We start from the raw sequence: 15,485 nt of genomic DNA, 5'->3' as shown, positions 1-15,485 counted from the left end.
TTTTATCAGTTACAAAACTGTTTCCCAAGTTTTAATTACTTATAATTATAATAATTGGTAATTATTCATACATAATCAAGAAAATGTCACTCGTTATTTACTCTCAATTAGTAATGCGTTATAAAATTTACGAGTCTTTTGCTTATTCTTCTTTAAATGTTCTTTGCTCCTTTTGCCTCTTTCAGTAACTTAATACATTTCTTGTCTAGGTACATCCTTCAGCTAATGAACTTGTTTAATTCATGCTGACTTCCATCTTTTATTGCAATAGGATTCATGTTCATAGCTTCAGTTTCATGTTTTCTTTATCCTAGAAAATCATCCTGACATAGCCTCTCTTACAGAAAAGGATATACACCACACAATAAAATATAATCTGCAAATTTGTAATGCGTGCAAAAAGTTCCAATTAATATAGTTTTTTAAAATTAGTTTGTTGTGCTTGGATTTTACACAAATACTTTTACATACTTTGGGTTCATCCGGATACCCAAGCATTATTTAGCCAAACTGAATATTTGGCAAAAAGGGCTGAATATTCCTCCCATCTCTAATTTCAATCATTCTTGATGGGGGGAAAAATTAAATCACTTTTTTTTCAAATCACTTAAAGAAATGAAGTTTAGCAGAACATTGCCTTTGGGACTCTACATTGGGTAAAAAATTTCAACAAAATCTTCTCGACTTTCTATGGTGGACTCTCTCTTTTTTTCTTTTTTGGAGTAGATGATTTGCAACCAGTAGCTTGGTGTCGTTGATTCTCTTTCCCTTGCAACAAAATCTTCTCGACTTCCTATATTGGACTCTAATTTTTTTCACAGTAGATGATTTGCAACCAGCAGCCTGGTCTGATTTTGTTTCTGTGCTTTATAATCGTTTCCAAAGTTGACACGGATATTGAGCTGTTTTGCAAGATCAACTTTTCATCATTAATTTTAAATTCTTGTTGAATTCTTTAAAAATTTCGTTTTTTTAAAGATAAAAATTTTCATTTTCTGACATTAAACAGCAGCTTTGACACAGCCAGCAAGCAAAGCACCACAAGGAAAGGAAATTCTGCAGGAAATGATGAAAGGACTTACTGTGTATGCATACTGTACGAGTCTCTTATTGGTAGACTTGTACGTTCCAAATGCTTACAGTGTGTTGCATTTTCTTACTCTCTGGAGATGAAACACAGAAAACATTGGGAGAAAAAATTCTGGAAGGCTGTCAAAACAATTAAAACCTGTTTCTTTGTGTCTCGCCATGTCTGCGTGTTCTCATATACAAGCAATAAACAAATCACTCAAGTGTCCATGATAAAAATGATCATCAGTGAACTCAATGGCTATTTTCATATGTGTCAACAATCACCCAAAAATTATGACTTTTGTGGTGACAATATGCAAGAAGAACTGTTGCAACAACGTGTTTTCCTTGCATATAAAATTGTGCATATTTGAGGAACATAAATTATGTTTTTTCAAAAGATTTAGAGTTGAAGTGAAAACATCAAATAAATGAAATATTTTTGCATTAAAATGTATCAGAAACAATTGTGACTGAAGCCAAACATCGTATAAACATAAAAGTATCTAAAATCATAGTAGGAGTCATATAACTCAGTGACATATAGACAGGGCCGCAACTAGGGGGAGCAGGCAGGTCTCGTGCCCTGGGCACTGGACCCGAGGGGGCACAAATTTCATTCTGAAACCTCTCCTTCAAAATTACAAGGGGGTGTCAAAATGTGTGCTTGCCCCGGGTGACCAAGCATATAGTTGCGGCCCTTCATATAGACAAGGTTCCACTGTACATTTAAATATGCATACTTCATTTCATAATCAGTCTTAAATTTGAATTGTCCTTTTCATGAAAATTACTTTTTAAGGTAAGTGCGATAACTTTCGCATTACCTTAGAAAATGCTATCTAGTTGTGATTTTTAAAACTAAATTATTATTTTTCTTCTGTCGCAGGTGTCTTTCTAATCCCCTCTAATGCTTCTGAAAATTTTGTAGATTTTTGATTGAAATTGTTTTGTCTGTAAACAGGTACACTTCACTCATGATATAAAATAGAGATATCGAGGCATTTTAAGAGCAATATTGAGTTGATTCTTTAGTTTCTAACCTCATCATTTGCGGCATATTATCAGGGCACACATGCTGAGAAAAGTCCTTTAACTTTTTAGAATTCTGAACATGTGTATATATATATGTATGAGATCTTCCAAAAGTTGGTACTAAGCATTATTCATATATTGTTAAGAAGAAAATGTACCGATGAATGATTTCTCATTTTTATGTGAGGGGAAAAATTGCATGAAATAGCCATACATAGCCAATCAAAATAATTTTATGTGTACATAGCCATTATCAATTTTTGCTTTTTCTTCTTTGCTTGAAGTTGTTCAGTTTCGGTTTTTTTTTTTTTTTTTGGTCACAAATGTTACTATTTATTCTATGCAAAACTTGATGTTACAACAGGGCCTGAACTAGAGAGGCGTACAAAAGGAGCAGCTTGCAGATGGGGGCAAATTTTATGTGAGAATAAAATGACCACTAAAACATAAAATCACCAAATTTCATGGGGGTAGGGGCAGCAAAATCATGTCCCCTTCCTCCATCCTTGCAAAAATCCTTGTTGCGGCCCTGCGTAACAAACATGAAAAAGATCAAACTGTACTTTTAATACACTTCACTGTTTGTCTGTAGAAGAGTTAAGTGTTTCATACATTTCATACTGATAGAAAAATTCTCATGCTGTGGTCAGAGAAAAAAAAAGTTGTTTCTAGTCATTCAAACTTGTTAACATGTTCCTATGATGTCCGTATTTTTTTTTTTTTGTTAACTGAACACGCATTGGTTGATTTTTTTTTTTCCTGTTAACTCATTTGCATCTATTAACAATTCGCAACTTGCATCGATATTGAAACAGGTTTTCATGTACTATTATATTCGGTGATAAAGAGCACATAAATTGTCAGATTATTTCGTTTCCAGATGCAAATGGGTTAATAACGCCACCGAAGGAAATCACAATATCAGTTGGACAATGATGTTATTTAAATATCATTATTTTTATTTTTAAATATGTATTTTTGTGGCGAGCACATTTGGAGTATGACAGAACCATCTGCTTCCATGTGTGCGTGTAACATTGCTCTTCGGTGGAATGATAAATGTATGCCGAAAAATTTTCAACAGAATAACAATTTAGTTTATTTATAGTTATGTGTGGTTAGTGCGTTTTTCCTTTTGGTCTAAATATAATTATTAGTTGATTTGGATATCTGTTCGTTTTTAATGAATGTGCGTGTATTATATCGTTTCATGTTCTTGTATATATAGTGTGTGTGTGTGTGTGTGGTTTTTTTTTTTTTTTTTTGGTTCAAGGAATAGGAGTTTTTGAATTGCCTTATTTCCTGTCACCCCGTTATTGTTTTTCCAATTATTTTTGTTATTTAAGGGTTTTTTTTTTTAATTTAAGTTTTTAATTCTCATCTGGTTTTGCTTTTTTTGCTTTTAACTATTTCTCTGGAGTTGCTTGTGTTCGTAAACATTATATTGTAAATGTGTGCAGTGATGTGGATTTTTTTTTATAAAAAAAGCAAACTTATACATGAGTGTTGTGTACACATAAATATCAGTTTTATGAGGATAGAGTAAGTACTCACACGTCATTGCAATTATGGAAAATGTAAAACGAAGAGAAAAATTGTAATTGTGTCTGTCACAAATAGCAGCTATCGCAGCGTAGTTTTGTATAAATGTCTGTGAAGTGTTGTTGTGTGTGAAAATGATTTTTTTTTGTAAAATATATATATATGTGAGTGTGCCATCTCTTGAAAAAGTGTACAAGAAGTCAGTATTAAACTGATTCTCGTAATCTGATATGATTTGAAGCGATTTTTATTTCTCGAGTTTGTACAGTAAAATCCGTCTTAACAATCACCCTTCTTCCACGGCGGCCAAATAATAATAATTCCCTTATATAATAAAAGCATGCATTTCAATTCCCTGATTAGCAGTTAGCTTTCTTTTTTTTTAACAGACAAATTTTTTTTTGCCCCGCTGGTGTCTTCAAAAGAGGGGGTTCTACCGCAATTGTATTAATCTTCCTAATATACAGATTGTCTTGTGAGTGCTAATCCTGCCTTTATTTCATGAACCATTCGTTGTAGAGCAAGGCTGTGCAAATCGCATAAAAATCTAGGTGCCAAATTTTCTTTTTTTGAAGAGGGAAATTGTCCAAAATAATTCTTTGTTTCACTTTTTCAGGGAATAGTGGCCCTCTCGTGTGTTGAGCGATAATCTACTACAAATTCCAAGCATTCTGTGCTGCTCTCAGCCTTCAATTTAGTAACTACACAGAGAAAGTTTTAGGTGCCAAATACTAATTTTTAGTCACCATGGTGGTCTGGTCTAGGTATTGTCCAGGCCTGTTCTAGAGATAAGATTTCAATTTTAGAAATGCCAAAAATGTGTTCAAAAATTACCCTGTACCAGTTTTGGGAGTCAAAATAAAGTGTGTGAAAAAATAAAGAAATCTAAATTTCAAACACGCCCCCTCCCCCCCCCCCCCCAGTCCTCTAACTACAAATAAAGAACTTGCCCTATCTCTTCCAAGCCCATCAAAAAAATTCCATATTTTAAGTGCAATATTCATGAAAATGTTTAAATTCAAAAATCAGAGGAACGAACGTCATAAACTGACAGACAATGCTTATTTATGCTGTTCTCCGTTTTATGAATTGAAATATCTCATTCAATATTGCACTTAGAAACATAAGATTTTTGTTGTTGCCCAGAAGAGACGGGACAACTTTTGTTTTCCCAGATAACTTCCTGATTTGTAGTTAGAGGAGGTGGGGGGGAGCTTTAAAAAATTAGATTTTTTATTTTATTTTGGTAACTCAAAACTGATACAGGGTAATTTTTGAATGCATTTTGAGCATTTTTTTAAATTGAAACCATACCTCTATGATGAACCATTGATGAGATAAAAGCTGGATCAAAACTTGTAGGACACCCTGTATATTGAAGTCATTTGTCTGTTGTGTGATGACTCAATTCTGGTGCAAATGGTTATTGTTTATAGATAGTTTAGAGATGGACAACGCAGTAAAGCCATCTGATTCGGCTTAACTTATTTACATTGTAATTTAAACATTTCACACTGCTTTTGAAAGTGGTCTCACTCGAAAGTGTGTCATTCTCAAAAAATTTTCATGTCTTCATAATTTGCTGTGCATCGAGGAAGAGATGTCACAGACTGGACTGGGGAAGACTCCAAAAAAAACCAATGTAATATATATTGTGAGGAGAGACAGAAAAGAATTAATTATCTGTGGTTGCTATATAATACACTGTTTTGACCAAAAATTGATTTTGTTACCAAGTTATTTCTGTCATTTTGCTTTGACTCGAGATGGTCTTATATAGTAGTGCTATATTAATGCTATGATTTTCTTAATTAAAAAAAATTACGGAATTTTTTGTTATGATTATGTTATTAAGGTAGGCACCCCCCGCCCCCCCCCCCCCGGTTCTACTTTTTCTAATTTTTTGAGTGGGAGCCCTGCTTAAAAATCTTATGTCTTACAAATTGTTGATAAGACAAACCTCTTTTAGCCAGCTTTGGTGGCTCAATTATTTCTTTTATGTCATTCCAGTTATAAAACAAAATGTCTTTGTCCTGGAGTCACTCCCACAACTTTTAATATCATGATCCGTGGATTTTCTTTTCCTATGTCGCATTTTGTTTATACTTGTTTTCATTTTTGCCTATGAGGCAGGCCTGTACCGAGACTGAAGCAACTGGCTCACAACCCCCACACAAAAATTTACACTTATTTTGCGTAATAATATCCCTTCGAGGGGGCAAGTAGAAATGTCCGCTACGGCCCTTCCTTGAGATTATGACTTTTTTTTTTATTGATCTGGTTATCAGTTCCCAGTTTTCGTACTCATTTGTCTGTATCGTATTGTAAAACTGTTTCTCTCTCCCCGTACCAATGTTCTCGAGTTCGGTTTGTTCGCACAGAGATCCATGGTGCTCCACTTCCCAAGAAGAATTTGTACAGTGGTAAACTTGTATAAGGACTTGCCTGGAAGCCCCCCCTCCAATACTCACTACAATCTCCTAGGTTTGATGTCCCCATCCACACAATATATTTTTATTACTCTTCACCTATATGAATTTCGTCGGATACAAACAGATGGGGGCCATAGGCGGATACAAGGAAAGGGCGCGGGGGGGGCAGTTTGGTGAAAAATTATTGGCATTAGGCAATGTGATGGGGGTAGGACATTCATACCTTCCCGTTTGCTATATACACTCTCGGTGATTCACTCGAGCAGCCTATATGGTAAGGCCTTAGTAAAAAATGTACTTTACCTGTGGGCCTATTGCATGATCCAACTTCTACCTGAAAGGACCCTAGACAGGGCTGTCGCAATAACATAACGCCCCCTCCCAGACAGTGATCTGATGCCCCTAATAAGCTGGAAATACTCGCCTACCAATTATACTTACACAAAAGGGCAAAACAGGCATCATAGACCCCCCACGACTGGGATCAGCAATGTTTGGTTGGTTAGCATACGTCAACAGTTTGAGTGTGAGGGCCCCAAAAATTATGAGGCCCTAAGCACATGGCAGCCCTAGTTTGGTTTGTGGATTGGCAAATTTTCGGTAAAAAAAAACAGCAATAATTTGAAACCTCCCCTTTTCAAACTTTGGATGGCGGGGTGGGGGGGGGGGGTTGTTGCTTGAATACTCTGTAAATGTGATTCACTTTTAATGAGAGAAAAAGCTTTTTGTCAGTTTGTTCATGTCTGAAATCCGAGTTAGGCTATACGAAAGATTACAGCCGTTAATAATAATGATAATAGTTCTTATCTATCGTCGGATCATCATTGCTTCCCTCCCCCACTTCGATTATCCGGATTTTGTTATTCACCGGAAACGGACAAGTAAATAAAAGCACACACAGAGAAAGATATTCCTGGAATATTCCAAGTAAATAATCTTCCCGAAAGAGAAAAACAAAGAGGTAAGTATGAGATAAGCATGTAATAAAATATGGTCGTTGACGTCACTGATAAACCAACGAGGAAAATATGAACAGATTGGTGTATGAATACGTACACAGAGATAAAATGGCTATGCAGTTGGCATTGTCTGTGATGGTAGATTGATGACATTGGTGGGCTTGAAATTGGATCAACGAATAATGACTGGCCAAGAACATGCAGTGATGTAATCGTTCGAGTCCGCAGTGGTGAGTGAGATATCTATCTGGCTAAGAAGGCGGGGGGTTATTGCGCTCCCTCAAGAGCAGAATAATGTAAGGGAAAATTCGTCTATCCCGTAAAATACGGGATAATCCTTGCACCTACACGAAAAGGCCGGGTACACACACCGAGATGGATGTAACGGTGGGCGAGTGCTCTGGGCCTTTGACTTATGGAGGGCCCCGTAAAACTTCCGCACGTTACACTTTTTTATACTTCAAGAGGCCCAATATTTTCTTCTGCGCCCGGGGCTCCTAAAGAGATTAGCACCTTAATCCGCTTGTGGGTACAGACTGGGCCGATATCTATTCGCAGCTGAAGATGTCTACTTTGGCTTCATTCAAAGCTAACTTTATCTGCCTTGGCTTCATTCGTAGCTAAATATAGTTGCCTCGGCTTCATTCGTAGCTAAATATAGTTGCCTCGGCTCATTTCTAGCTAAAGATACCTGCCTCGGCTCATTTCTAGCTAAAGATACCTGCCTCGGTTCATTGGAATTTGAAGATGCTTGCCTCCGCTCTCCATTCGCAGCTGAAGATGTCTACCTTCACTCCGTCAAGATCTGAAGATTCTGCCTCGACTCATTTGCACCTGAAGTTGCCTGCCTATGCGCCATTTGTAGCTGGAGATGTGTTTAGAATCGTGGTTAAGAGATAGGTCGCAACGAGTTATGGTGAACGGGGAATTCTCTGGTTGGACAGACGTCACAAGTGGAGTTCCTCAGGGAAGTGTCCTTGGCCCCATACTTTTTTCACTTTTTATCGACAAACTCGATCAGGGTATCGATGGAATTACTAGCAAATTCGCAGATGATGTGAAGCTAATGGGGGTAATCGGAAATGAAAGCGATAGGGAGTTGCTCCAGACCAACTTAAACAAGATTGCAGCATGGGCAAATGAATGGAGCATGACGTTTAGCGTAGATAAGTGCATGGTCGCTCATTTTGGTTCGAACAACCCACGGTTCTCTTACGAGTTGAATGGTGTCACTATCCCGGATGCAACTAGAGTCACCGATTTGGGAATTCTCATTGACGAGCGACTTAAGTTTTCTGAACATTGTTCAGCGGTTGTCAAAAAATCGAATAGAATGCTTGGTCTCATTTTCAAAAAGGTCTCTTCGCGCTCTCCTAAAGTCATTCTTCCGCTTTTTCGAGGCTTAGTTCGTCCTGGACTGGAGTATGCTGTAAGGTTTTGGAGACCATACCTACAGAGGGACATAGACTTGGTTGAAGGGGTGCAGAGAAGAGCTACGCGTGTCCTTATTGGCACACGGGGCTTGAGGTATGAAGAGAGACTTCATTTTTTGAATATGTTTACACTGGATGAACGCAGGTGTCGAGGAGATATGATCGAAGTGTTCAAAATTTTCAATGGGATGGATAGGATGGACCATGAACTTTTAGTACACCGCCAATCGACTGCTTTTACAAGGGGACACCAGTATCGATTGGTGAGGGACAATGCAAGGTTATGGTGTCGCAGGGAATTTTTCTCCAATAGGGTTGTTAATAAATGGAATAGCTTACCCCCGGAGGTAGTAAATTGTAACACAATTGACACGTTTAAAAAGAAATACGATAAACATGTTGGGGTAAATCGAGAAGCTATCCATTCTTAGAATAAGACAACCATAAGTATTCTTTATGGGCATTGTATAATATTTTATCATGTGTATATATTGTTTGTAATTTGTGTTAATTGCATTTTTAATTGGGTTGCTGTATTTTTGAAACATATGACAACCATATTTTTATGGGCATCTTTTTATCAGCCACCTCGTTGGGCATTTTGCCTGTTGTGGCGTTGTATTTGTATTTGTATTAACCTTCGCTCCATTCGAATCTGAAGATATCTGGCTAATTTTATTCGCAGCTGAAGATGCCTACCTCCGCTCCATTCACAGCTGACTTTGTCTGCCTTCGCTCAGACAAGGATCCATGGGGGTAATAGGGACAACCTACCTTCCCAAGAGCCAAATGTGAAAATCTTTGCGTAACGTAAAATTCATTGACGAGCAAACAAACTTACACAATTTTCCCCGCTCATCACATCGTCCTGAATCCGTGTCTGGCCCAGGGCTCCAAAATTAAAGCAACTCTTGATAAATCATTTTACTCTTATATCATCTCCCATTTCGGCAATAACTATCGCGTAATGGTGGGGGTCCTCTGGTAGAGTGCTCTGAGTAGGGGCTGATTGAAAACCACCAATCTATACCGAAATTGTCCCAAGTTCTCCTGAAGGTAGGACCACATTCATATGCAGCCTGGTCCAATAATCATTCACAAATATTTCCTTCCAATGTTTGCCTCCCCCTGCTGCAATGAAGCACCAGCGGCGTAGGCTGCCTGCACACCGGACCTTACAGGAGATAAATTACACCTCCCTTATACCTCCTCTAAGCACTGGACTAATTTTCCTTGGCGAATGCTCTATTCCAGTACACTGTCCGCGTTGTCACTGTTGGTGTTCCTCGACTAATGTGTGGCCAGATGGATTTGAAGATCGGGAAGGAATGTGACTTCGACTTCAGATGGAGGCTGGCAGGTACTGGTCGTTCTCTTCGACCAGCCTAACAATACCTTCCAGCCTCCAACATTTGGCGATCATTGCCAATGTTGCAGAGGTGTATTCACTCCCACGCTAGCACACTCTTTTGGTCTTCCACTGACCTGGTCACTCACTCTATAAGTGCTCTTTTGGTCACTCCCATGGTTACACACTGTTTGGTCACTTACATGCTTGCAAACTCTCTGGAGTCTAATGGGACAAGCATAAAAATTATTCGAGGATGATGTCACTCTCCGCTGTCCATACGAAGGTTTCTAACAGCTTGCTGATGCGAAGATATATATATTTAGGAAAGGTTGGTTTCGACTCCCCTCACAAGGGCAGCTGAATTTTCTCTCTTTTCTGAATAAATCTTCGCATCATCCAGCTGTTAAAAACCTTCGTATAAAAACTGTTGCCTAACAAACTAACGTGCGTTTAGGTTAGGACGAAGGCTACCATATTTATCGCCAAATAGAGATCATTTCAATTTCTCGCTAATAGCTTGTTAGCGAAGGGGTTAATGAAATCAGACATGGCCCTAGCATCTTTATAATTTCGTCTCTTTCATGCTGTGGTTATGTTTTTCAGTTAACTTCATATTTTAATGATATTCATTAGTTTCACCTTAGGCATAGGAGCTGCTCAAAATTTAACACTAGGAAAGTTCGGGGTGCCAGGAACGGATTAATATATTTTACATTGATTCTCGTGGTAAAAATGTTTTCGGTTAAAGAACAATCTGGATGACGATCGAACTTAGGAATGAATTTAGTTCGTAAAAATCGATTGTTGACTGCAATTCTATTCCATTAGATCTTTGATTGCACGAGGAAAAACCGGGATAAACACGCTTCCCGGAGGCCTGTTTCGAGACAGTGAATTTAATTGCGCAAAAACGGGACATCTGGCCACTCTGCCCTTGGCCATAGCTCCTCCTGCAAATACGCCTCTGGAGAAAGTATGTAAATTTAGATCATGAAATCACTGGTTTACGGAAATTTCGTCCCTGGCATTCCACCCGACCGTGTGAGTGACAAAGTGTGTGGGTGAATGACCGTAAGACAGACCAAGTGGGTGGATGACCTCATGAGTGAACAATTGAGTGGGTGGGTAACCGCATTCCCAACTTAGAGGCGCGAATTCGAACCGATCTCGCCACAGAGAGAAACGGGCCTACATTGCACTAATCTTCATTCATTACATTTCTCTCATCGTTCGAAAAATACATGGCAGCACAAGTATTACACATAAACAAACATCACCTTAGGTTCACAGCACGTACACGTACATTAAAACATGTACCAATTCATTAGAAGTTCCGCAGAGGAATTTGGACAAGGTACATGTGTGGTTCAGTAGTAGTAAAATGTGATCACATGAGAGACTAAGTAAGTGTCGTCGCTCACGCGGTCACTCATTTGGTCATTCACTCACCCATACAGTCACTGACTTGATCACTCATAGGGTCATAGGGTTAGGAAAGGCGAAAAGTAATCTTCTATCGGGGTGCAACGTCGGGGGTGAAATTTCCGGCGACGAAACGTACAAGGGGTGAAACGTCTGGGGACGAAACGTACATGGGGTGAAACGTCTGGGGACGAAACGTACATGGGGTGAAACGTCTGGGGACGAAACGTCGGGCTCTACCTGGCAAGAAACGGTATAAAAACAAAAACAAAAAAGCAAGAAGCTAATTTGTAATTTGATTCCACTTTTGGCGATGAACAATATTTTTGCCCGTGATTTTCTTTCCAGATGCTGCGATAACAATATGAGGGAGGAATGGAGGGAATAAATGAAACCACTTTCTCTGTAAAGCAAGGGAGGAATTTTCTGAAAATATTTCTCACGGAAAGGTAAACCGACAATGTATACTTTTTCAGTATAACATTCATTCGCCCCGACCCCTCAACCACGTAACATTATACTGCCTATAAGAAAAAAAAATATATATATATATTATTTTTCTCTCTGGGACATGAAAACGGATTAGTTTTGTTTTTCCTTCAGGATCTGGAAGAAAATTATTATTATTATTATTTTTTTTTTTTTTTTATAAAAAAATATTGTTAGTGTGTACCGTTACGATCGCTGTAGACTTTCTCAAACTTTTTGCTCTTATCACCCCCTTTTCAGAATTTTTTTTTCGCTCATCGCCCGTAACTCAAGCCCATTTCATAGAATCCTATGTAACTTCCGTAGCTTCTACGGCCCGGAGGCGATATTGCTCACTTTGGGAAACACTGCTATAGATCAAGGGTACTCAACCTTTTGCTGAGTGCGGGTAACTTCATTAGTAGGAAACGTGTCGCGGGTGCCACTTAAGTGATTTGGAAATGTGCTGCGTGCGCGGGTCATTTAAGTGCTTTGGAACAGCGACGCGGGTCACTATAGATTTGTCGCGACTTACTCAAGGGATCTTTAAATATGCCACAGGTCACTTAAAGGATCTCGGAATGTACCGCGGGTCACTTATGTGATCACTCAAGGGCATTGGAACTGTAATGCAGGTTAATTTAGTGATCTGTACATTTGCCGCGGCTCCTTCAATTGATCTGTAAATATGCCACAGGTCACTTAAAGGATCTGGGAATGCACTGCGATTCATTTATGTGATATGCGAATGTTTCACTAGTCATTCAAGTGATCTAGAAATGTTCAGCGGGTTTTTTGAGTGTTCTGAAAAGAGATTTGTTTGAGTGATCTGCCGCGGGTCGCTCAAGTGCTTTGGAACTGTTCTGCGAATCACTCAGGTCATCTGCAACTACAGCTGGTCACTCAATCTATAAGCTTCTGGTCTCTCAAGGGAATATGAGAATGCACCGGGAGCCACTTAAGTAATACGGAACTGTACCGCAGGCGACTTAAGTGATCACCACTTAGTGTTTAATGCACCGTTTAGTTCATTTTTACAAAATTGGATTTGAGTGGGAACTATCCGATGATTCTAAAGACCATATCTGGCCTTGGTTATTGTCATGGGTTAAGAATATATGCTATTCACTTTTTTAAAGCAATGAGGCAACGTTTCGTGTTTTGATCCAATTTTTATGGATATGCTGAGACTGATTTTGTCCAGGGCAGCCAAATTTAAATGATTTGTTGAGAGAAAGTTGGCATCATTAGCTTCGTTTATATCTTGAAGCAATGTTAATAACTTATTTTTCAGGGTGAATCGTGCCACATTCGTCGACTTTGGGCGGGATTATGCTGAAGTTAAAATCCTACCCCTATCCTGTCGGACAAATCGGTAATCCCGTTGTCGACCCAATCGTAATCTCGGATTTAAACGTTCGGAATGGGGCGTAGACCGTCATGTGAAATAGGGTTTTTCCACAGGTTTGTGGTGAGAGGATGGTATCTGTGCAAGCAAAAATTAACTGACTTATTTTCTAAAAAAAAATTTAAATATAATACGTTTTTTTAAAATTTATAGTAATGTGTTTTCAAATCAAAATTGACCTTCATGATGATGAACATTAAATTAATTTGTTCACGTAGACTTTTGGCAATAAATTTCAATTATCTTTATTAAAAGTATCGGCGATAAATCTGAAAGCCTTGTTCGCCCGTTAAAAAAAATGAAGAAGGGGAGGAGGAAATGAAGAAATGGAAAGAAAAAAAGAAATAGAAGAGAGAAAGAAAGAAAAAAAATAGAAGAAAGTATGAAAAAGAAATAGAAGAGAGAAAGAAAGAAAAAAAATAGAAGAAAGTATGAAAAAGAAATAGAAAAGAAAGGAAGGGTAAAAAGAATTAGAAGAGAAATAAAAGAAAAAGTATTAGAAGAGAAATAAAAGAAAAAGTAACGAGAAGAAAAAAGAAATGGAAGAATGAAAAAAAGACATAGAAGGAAGAAAGGGAAAAATAAATAGAAGGAAGAAAGGGAAAAATAAATAGAAGAAAGAAGAAATAAAGAGAAAAATAAATAAAAGAGAAAGGAAGAAAAGGTAAATAAAAGAAAGGAAGGAGAAAAGGAAGTAGAAGAAAGAAGGGAAAAAAGAAATATAAGAAAGAAAGAGAAAAAATAGAGGAAAGGAAGAAAAAAAGAAATATAAGAAAGAAAGGAAAAATAGAAGAAAAGAAAAATAAATAGAAGAAAGAAAAGAAAAATAAACAGAAGAAAAAAAAGAAAAATAAATAGAAAAAAGAAAAGAAAAATAAACAGAAGGAAGAAAAGAAAAATAAACAGAACAAAGAAATGAAAAAAATACAAGAAAAAAAGAAAAACAAATTTAAGAAAAGAAGGAAAAATAAATAGAAGAAAGAAACGGAAAGATAGAACAAAGAAAGAAAATAAAGAAATAGAAGAAAGAAAATAAAGAAATAGAAGAAAGAAAATAAAGAAATAGAAAAAAGAAAGGAAGAAAGAAGTAGAAGAAAGAAAGTGAAAAAGAAACAGTAGGAAAAAAGGAAAAAAAGTAATAGAAGAAAGAAAAACGAAATACAGTTGAGTCCCGTTTTGCAAATACCGTTATAACAAAAAAAATCTTGTTTTAATGAACACTTTTCTAACCCCTGGATAAGTTTACATTAAAAACATTAAAAAAAATCTGGAATGCGTTTATAATGAAATTTCGTTATAAGGAAGTTGATTTCTCTGGTCTCATGGAGTTCGTTATAACGGGATTTGACTGTAGAGGAAACAAAGGGAAGAATAAATAAAAGGAAGAAACAGTAATGATGATTATGGAGATAATGATGATGCCTACAGTAGATTTTTCTTTCTTCCTACCCCTTCCTACGTGTTCCATTTCAATCTTACATATATACAGGGTGTCCTGTAAGTTCTACTTCGGGCTTTATCTCATCAACCGTTCGTCGTAGAAGTATGGGTTCTGCTTTAAAAAAATTCTCAAAATGTGTTCAAAAATCACTATCAACTAGTTTTTAAATTGAAAATTCAGTGTGTCATGAAACAAAAAAAAATCTAAATTTTTATACGGCTCCCCTTTCGTCTAACTTCCGATCAGAAAGCTGTTGCCCTGTCTCTCATGAGATGAACAAAAAAAATTCCACGTTGCAGAGTGAAATATTCGCGGACATATTCGAATTGAAAAAACAGAGAAAAGTTGGGAAAGAACAGCATGAACCAACGGGCAGCGCTTCTTTCCCAATTTCTCTTCGATTTTTGAATTAAAACATCTCAGAAAGGGTCCCAAAGTGGCGTCTTCAAAAAGTTTTGAAAAAATTACCACTGATTCTACTTAATTAAATATGCACAAAAGTCTAAAAAAACTGGCGGAATTATTATGGGTCACTCAAAAAAAATTGTAAATATTAATATTCTGAACGCCAATAGATGCCAAGAATGAATTTAAAATCTCACAGCCCTAAAGTGACGTTATTCAATCAATACATAATCAATTTCTACAGAAACAAAGAAGCTGTTGGAAAGAAAGGAAAAGAAGAGCCACGAATCAGCCACCTCGTTGGGCAATTTGCCTGTTGTGGCGTTGTATTTGTATTGTATTGTATTGTATAAGATTTGTATAGAGTTATCACCAATAATTGCGAGAGGCGTTGAGTAGCCACCTGTTACAATTTTTAATAATTTTCTGCGGCTTATTGCATTCTGCCGCTAATTTTTCTTCTTTTTATGTGTTTCTGGGTGAGATGAATATCCTTAAATTTTTTCAAAATATTTTGG

Source organism: Pholcus phalangioides, unplaced genomic scaffold, assembly GCF_987345545.1.
Source record: "Pholcus phalangioides strain wild (caught in Gottingen) unplaced genomic scaffold, Ppha-v1.0 ptg000018l_1, whole genome shotgun sequence".
NCBI classification, from domain to species: domain Eukaryota; kingdom Metazoa; phylum Arthropoda; class Arachnida; order Araneae; family Pholcidae; genus Pholcus; species Pholcus phalangioides.
The sequence above is the reverse complement of the archived record's forward strand: the minus strand, read 5'-3'. Positions refer to the sequence as shown.